Source organism: Peromyscus maniculatus, chromosome 6 (genome assembly GCF_049852395.1).
Source record: "Peromyscus maniculatus bairdii isolate BWxNUB_F1_BW_parent chromosome 6, HU_Pman_BW_mat_3.1, whole genome shotgun sequence".
NCBI classification, from domain to species: Eukaryota; Metazoa; Chordata; class Mammalia; order Rodentia; family Cricetidae; genus Peromyscus; species Peromyscus maniculatus.
The window spans coordinates 69,537,701-69,545,285 of record NC_134857.1 but is presented as its reverse complement, the minus strand read 5'-3'; positions in this window follow the sequence as shown (position 1 = coordinate 69,545,285).

The following is a 7,585-nucleotide window of genomic DNA, read 5'->3' as shown; positions in this document are numbered from 1 at the left end:
ATGGCTAATTCTATTCAGCTAGTCGTGGACTCCACCCCTTGCTTCAAGGTTTAACTTTATTAACAGTCTCAGAGTATCACACAGTGCAATCAAATATCTCGAAACAGATGACCCATGCCTTTGATTGAAGAATTTGGCAGGTTAAAGGTAGAGGTAGACAGATTTCTTTTGAGTTTGAGGTCAGCCTGGTCTACATATTGAGTTCCATGACAATTAGGGCTACAGTCAGGGGTCCATCGTGAGATCCTGCCTGTGTCCACCCCCCAAAAGCTAGTGTTTGAGACTGTCATATAGCCTAGATGTAACACATTTTATGATGTTAAAACTTGAGGTTTGCTGGGTAATAGTGGCGCACCCCTTTAATCCCAGCACTCAGGAGGCAGAGGCAGGTGGAAATCTGTGAGTCTGAGGCCAGCCTGGTCTATAGAACAAGTTCTAGGACAGTGAGGGTGTTAGAGAAGCCCTGTCTCAAAAAACAAACAAAAGAAAAAAAGAATGAGTCAAGTGTTAGGAACGGGCTCACTCAGATGCAGGGGTGCTGGGAACAGGCTCACTCAGATGCAGGGGTGCTGGGAACAGGCTCACTCAGATGCAGGGGTGCTGGGAATGGGCTCACTTAGATATGCAGGGGGTGCTGGGGTCAATCTCAAGCACCACATGAAATAGGGGTGGTGGGTGGTGAATATCTGTAAGGCCAGCACCTGGTAAGTAGAGTCAAAAAGATCAGACCTTCAAGGTCACCCTTAGCTACAGAGTGAAATCAAGGCTGCCTGCACTAAACAAGGTCACACTTATTTCAAAACACCAGTAAGAATGTACTGGTGAGACGGATCAGCTGCTGAGGGCGTGTGCCACTAAGCCTGACAACCTGAATTTTTTGGCGGGTAGTTTAGGGGATTTTTGAGACAGGAATTCTGTGTGTAGACCTGGCTGTCCTGGAACTCACTCTGTAGACCAGGCTGGCCTTGAACTCGCAGAGATCCACCTGCTTCTGCCTCTAAAGTGCTGGGATTAAAGGTGTGCGCTACCACCACACCACACCCGGCTAACAACCTGAATTTGATTCCTAGAACCTACATTATGAAAGGAGAGAATCAACTCTTTCAGGTTGTCCTTGGCCACTTGCCCACACAAATACCACTCCCCACAAATAAACTGTAATCATCCACATGAGAAAGATACAGACAACTACACTGATTGAGCCAATTCAAAGCATTTGAGTCCTAGGGGCTGGAGAGGTGACTCAGAGGTTAAGGGCACTGGCTGCTCTTCCAGAGGTCCTGTGTTCAGTGCCCAGCACCCACATGGCAGCTCACAATTGTCTGTAATTGCAGCTCTAGGGGAGTTAATTCCAGCTCCAGGAGTTACCGTCACACATCCATACATGGAGGCAAAACATCAATGCAAGTCATTTTAAAAAGGATAAGCTGGGAGGCAGAGGCAGGCAGATCTCTGAGTTTGAGGCCAGCCTGGTCTACAAAGTGAGTTCCAGGACAGCCAAGGCTACACACAGAAATTCTGTCTCGAAAAACCAAAAAGAAAAAACAAAGTGTATGAGTCCTTTATCACCTGTCAGGCAAGAAGACAAGAGGGGCTATTGCCTTAAAGGCTCCTGGTGCCAAAGCTCAGGGCAGAGCCCTTAAAGGTAAAACCACAAAGACCATAATTTATATCCAAGTTAGATGGGGGTGAGAGTAACTTCGAGACATTTGTTTCTGACAGAACAATAATTATTTTAGATATAACATGACAATTTTTTTTACATATACCCCTTTTTTAGCTTTTTTAGTTTATGTTAAGTTTGCATTAAACACTAATTATTTTAGTTAACACACCCGTGACTGTTGGGGGCTGGGGTAGAGAGCCTAGAACTGTCTATGTAAACAGAAAGCAGAGTCAGGACAAGGTGGTGTTGTCTTCCTAACTTCAAAATAAATAAAAATGTATAAGAACGAAGGTAGCAAGACACAAAAGAACTTCTGGAAGAAATCCAGCCGTGGACTAGGTTACAAGGAAGGTCCTGTGCGCTGCAACCACTCAGTGTCGAGAGAATACAACATAATGCAGACTCCGGCTGGAGAGACGGCTCAGAGGTTAGGAGCACTGGCCGCTCTTCCAGAGGTCCTGAGTTCAATTCCCAGCAACCACATGGTGACTCACAACCATCTGTAATGAGATCCGATGCCCTCTTCTGGTGTGCAGGCATACATGCAGACAGAACACTGCATACATAATAAGTTGTAAATCTTTAGAAAAAGCATAATGTAGACTCATCTTATTATTATCTAATAATATAGATAGTAGCTGGGTCTCCCTGTCTGCTGTGAGTGATGCTAGGAGGCCATTTAATCAGCTGAGGGAGTCATAGGACGCTCCAGTTTATAACGTGCATCAGACACACAGGTAACAACCTCTACTTGCTGTTGATGCTGGATGCAAGGAAGGGAAGGTCTTGTAATGCCCTGTCCTTAACCTAGAAGGCCTCTGCAAATTCCAGGGATACAGTGGCAGGGCTAGACTGTCCGGCCCCAGGGGCTGGAGAGGAAGTTCAACTTCCAGAAGACAGGTTCAATTACCAGCACCCACATCAGGGCCTCACAGTCACCTGTAACTCCAGCTCCAGGGGATCTGACTGCTCTGGCCTCTGAGGGCACTCCCACTCATTTGTGCACACACACACACACACACACACACACACACACACACTCATTAAGAAAAAAAAAAGGGGGGGCTGGAGAGATGGCTCAGAGGTTAAGAGCACTGACTGCTCTTCCAGAGGTCCTGAGTTCAATTCCCAGCAACCACATGGTGGTTCACAACCATCTGTAATGAGATCTGGTGCCCTCTTTTGGCCTGCAGTCATACATGCTGTATACATAATAAATGAATAAATCTTTAAAAAAAAAAAAAGAAAGAAAAAGAAAAAAAGAAGAAAGACATGTAGGACACCCAAGTGACATCATCAGCAACCTGGGGAATTGAGTGGTGGGAAATGGCCACACACTTGGTGTAAATTGGGGGGAAAATCCTGTACATCTGTGGGGGACAAACAGTTTTCCGTTAGTTGATAGAGAGAGGGAATGGAGTTTTTCTCCATAGATTCTCACAGGAGCCCAGGTAGAATTGGATACAATGACTTCTGACTCCTGACAGGCAATGCAGAGGAGATAGGTTTGGAAACGGATTTGGAGTACGGTGTACATCTACTCAGAGAAAAAAGTGAAGATTTAAGGACACGGGGAGTAGGCTCTGGGGAGTGGCCATGACACATACCGACTTTCCACTCTTGGAAGTCAAGCTCCAGCATACCAGGCAGGAACGCTGCCACAAACATCTGTCACAGAAAGGTACTCAGGGCCGGGTGGTGGTGGTGGTGGTGGTGGCGGCGGCGGCGGCGGCGGCGGCGGCGGCGGCGGCGGCGGCGGCGGCGGCGGCGCACGCCTTTAGTCCCAGCACTCAGGAGGCAGAGCCAGGCGAATCTCTGTGAGTTCAAGGCCAGCCTGGTCTACAGAACAAGTTCCAGGAAAGGCTTCAAAGCTACACAGAGAAACCCTGTCTCAGAAACAAACAAACAAACAAAAAAAAAAAGGCACTGAAGGTAAATGGGAATTCTAGCAGTCTCCTGTGAGTACGCAGAGGAAGTGTACGCAAAAATAGATGGCACACAGAAGGACTCTACAGCTGCTTTGGATGCAGGCTCTGGGGAGGGTGAAAGAGGACAGTGCTCTGCTGTGTGGCGGTCCTTCTGCATGCTGTAATATGGATGACTATTCAGATCAATCCCTGTGAGTCTATTGAATAGGCAATAGGGATTTATTAAGATACAAATTGAGGAAATACACTCACGAATACAGAACGGAGTAGACAGCTGAAATCCTCTGATCTGACCAGGTGCGAATCCACCTTGCAGGAAGCAGGGAGAAAGGGGCATGTGACCCTTCCCCCTTTCCTTATAAGAGGTCACATACAATGGCAAGAAGCACCGCCTCCTTTGGGTCCTATAGCCCAAGGTCATGGGCGGAGCAAATACCACTACATATTACTCTTATTGGTTAATAATAAAGCTGTTTAGCCTATAGAAAGGTAGGATAAAGTTAGACGGGACAATCCAACTGAGTACTTGGAGGAAAAGGGCAGAGTTGGGAGAGACTCGAGTGAGCCACCCAAGAAGCAAGATGCCAAAGGACCAGTAAAGCCACGGGCCCTGTGGCAATACGTAGATTAATAGAAATGGGTTAATTTAAAAGTAAGAGCTAGTTAATAATAAGCCTGAGCTATTGGCAGAACATTTTGTAATTAACATAAGCTTTTTTGTGTTCATTTAGGCGGTCTGGACAAAAATCTCCGCCTCCCTTTACAGTGCTCTGCGTGCTGTTCACCAGGAGCCTTCCTGCACGGGGTTCTGTTTCTATGCACCCTCCTCCCTGGAGCTGCTACTACGGTCTCCACGTGCTATAAACTCAACCCTGAGCTTGCCTGGGGGTTCACTCAGAAGACAGGAGCATCGTGAGCAGTGATACCATGATGTGAATGGCCCTGGACAGCTCCATGCTGTGATGCTGGGCTAGGAGGCCCCCGTGGAAGAGGAGAGGAACTGGAGTCAAGATTGTTTTCTATGTGAGCTCAGGGTTGTGCCTTTTCCTAGCACCAGAGCCTCGTAGGCCTGAGTTTCTAATCTGATTGAGCTGCCCGCACTATCTCCCTCCTCCACTTATTTATGATTATGATGTGAAAATGACTCTCACTATTTATTAGTAAATGGATCCTGTGCACAAACACTAAAGGAAACCTGGGACAGATCTAAGCTACCATTCCAGCACCCACTGGTGGTCGTTTCTCAGCTCCAAAAGGGCCCATGCGACCTTCTGGCCCAACCTCTTCCCTCCAGGTCATCTTTCTCCTTCTCCTCCATCCTCCAAGACTTGCTGATCCATTCTGGCCAGCTGAATGGAAATTCTTTTCAATTCAACAACGAACCAGCAACATGAACAGAAATCCCATAACATTTCCCCTTTTTGTCTAATAAGAAGGGGAAGGTTCTAACTCTAACATAGTAAAACTATGTACAATAAGAATTACTATCAAGAACTGTTCAAATAGAAAGGAAAGGCAATAACCTCAACAAAAAAATGAAAGTTCAAGTAAGAAATACATTCTCTATAGAGCAATGATTTTCTAAGTACAGAATCTATGTTTTGTGTGATGGAAAAGCCCTACAAATGGACAGTAGTATTAGGACATAATATCATGAATGTATAAATCAATACAATTAATGTAATTAATGAATATTATAAATAAAACTATTAAATGAATACTGTGAGTGTAATCAATGAATATAACAAATGTAATTAATATGACTGTAATTAATGAATATCATGAATGTAAATAAAAAATAAATAAAAATAAAAGAAATACATTCTCAATGTCCAGTCCATAAGTAATTGACAAATTTATAGAGATTACTCCAATAGCCTTCCTCTCCTGAAGAGTTCAAAGTTTTGTACCTAATAGACCTTTTGCCAAGATTTGGGAGAACTGTAACTGTAACTGTCTAGTCTTCAACCCTATCAAAGACCAGAGAAGGAAATAATATTACCTGAGTGAGCAGGAAGTGCATAGCAATCAACTTCCAAAAAGCATGAGAAATGACAGAAACAACTGGCTGCCTGGACAGTCACCCAAGTTCCTTTGCAACCCTGGGTGTCCATCTTGGCTGGAATACTTGCAGGCCTAGAATATCCGGCAGACTTTTCTATAAAGCAGGAATTTTGAAGGACTGTCCTACCTTGTCTTGACAAAGTTCAGCAGTCATTTTCCTTTGTCCTGCTTGTCCAGTTTGTACAGAATACTGTCAGTAGTCTAAGCAAGGGCAGTTTCTTGCTCAAATGGCTAGCTTTGCCACAGTGAAAGCAAACTCTGTATGGAGGTTCTTTGATGCACAGGTACAATACCTTAAACAAGAGTAGAAATGCATGTACAGCATGTTCTAACAAAATAACTTTAAATTTATATCAATTTACAAAATATCTTAAACAAGAGTAGAAACACCAGGGTTGGGGATTTAGCTCAGTGGTAGAGTGCTTGCCTAGCAAGCACAAGGCCCTGGGTTTGGTTCTCAGCTCTGCAAAAAAGAAAAAAAAAAAAAGAGAAAAGAAAGAAAGAAAAACACAAGAGTAGAAACATACTACAAAAATAACCTTAAATTTTCAACATACAAAAATCCATACCAATGTAAAATATTTAAGACTAGTAGTTGCTTTTTTAGTTTAAAAGTAGATTCAATAATCTACCCTTTTATCCTATCATTTCTATATCCCTTTTTGCTTTTCAGAACTAGATCCCTGAATCTAATCTCCTTTTTCCTGACCATACCAATAACAACTTGTAACCAACCCATACATGATGACAAATACCCATAACCAGTGAAAGACCAAAAACTACGCACCCGTCCCACCTCTTGGGAGTATGGGCATTGTGTACTTAAAATTATTTCCTGTTGTCTGGGGAATGATCACATCTCTAGGGGACCCTGAAAAAAACTGAGACAATGGTCAAGTCTCAGGAGAACTGGCTGCATCATTTGTTGCCTGTCTCTGAGTAATGAGAAAGTATAAAGCTTATCTGAAGTCCTGGCTGCAGTAGTGCATGAAGGTAGACCATCTCAGTTAACCACCTCAGAATTATCCTCAGCAGTTTGTAGTCGAAAGTCGATCTTTGCATGGTGTTTATCAGCTTAGTGGAGTTACCACAATCTAGGTAGAATTGTCATGGATTTTGGAGACTTTGGAGATGGATGTTAGGAATGTTTATCGTTCACTGCAGAAAACTTAAACATATTAAATGTCATAAGCTGTAAAACTTAGGGAGATTAAAGGACCATGATCATCTGGGATATTCAGGCTTAATTCCTAAATATCTGTTTCAGACTCAAGCCTGAAATCACATACAGGAAGCTACATGAAGCCTAAGGTTAGGATTAGCACTTTATAATGTCATTAATACCAAAACAGAAATTTTAAATTTTGTGATCTTATGAAATTCTACTTTATTCTACAGGAACTTTAGTAGTTTCCTGGTGAGGCGGAGACACTGTCTGCTAATGACTTGCATCTGAAGGCAGTGTGTTGTGTTCTCCTTTAAATTCCTTTGTCTGTGTCTGAATATCTCTATTATCTGTTTTAATAAGTTTTCCTAAGGCTTGTAACTTATCAGTCAAAATTGTATTATTTTCCTTAGTAATTATTAGTAGGACTTGCATAGTATCAGTACTAAGCTCTTCTAAGGCTTGTATCTTAAAATTATTAAGTTTTTCTAAGGTTTGCATATTATCAGGCAATTGTTCATTCATTCATTTATTCATTCATTCATTCATTTAATAGCCTAGTTTACCATTTAAAAGTTCGCAATTGTCTTACCAGTTATGAAGATGATCCTGGGAAGGTTGGGGTGTGAAGGTATTCAGATGTAGTGACAAGGTTTGACCACCAGGTGGGGCAGGTGTGGCACCAAGGCAGCTCAGGTTCAGCACCCAGGAGCCACATCAGACTCTGCTCCAGCACTTGTCCCCACCTGCCAAAGTTCACAC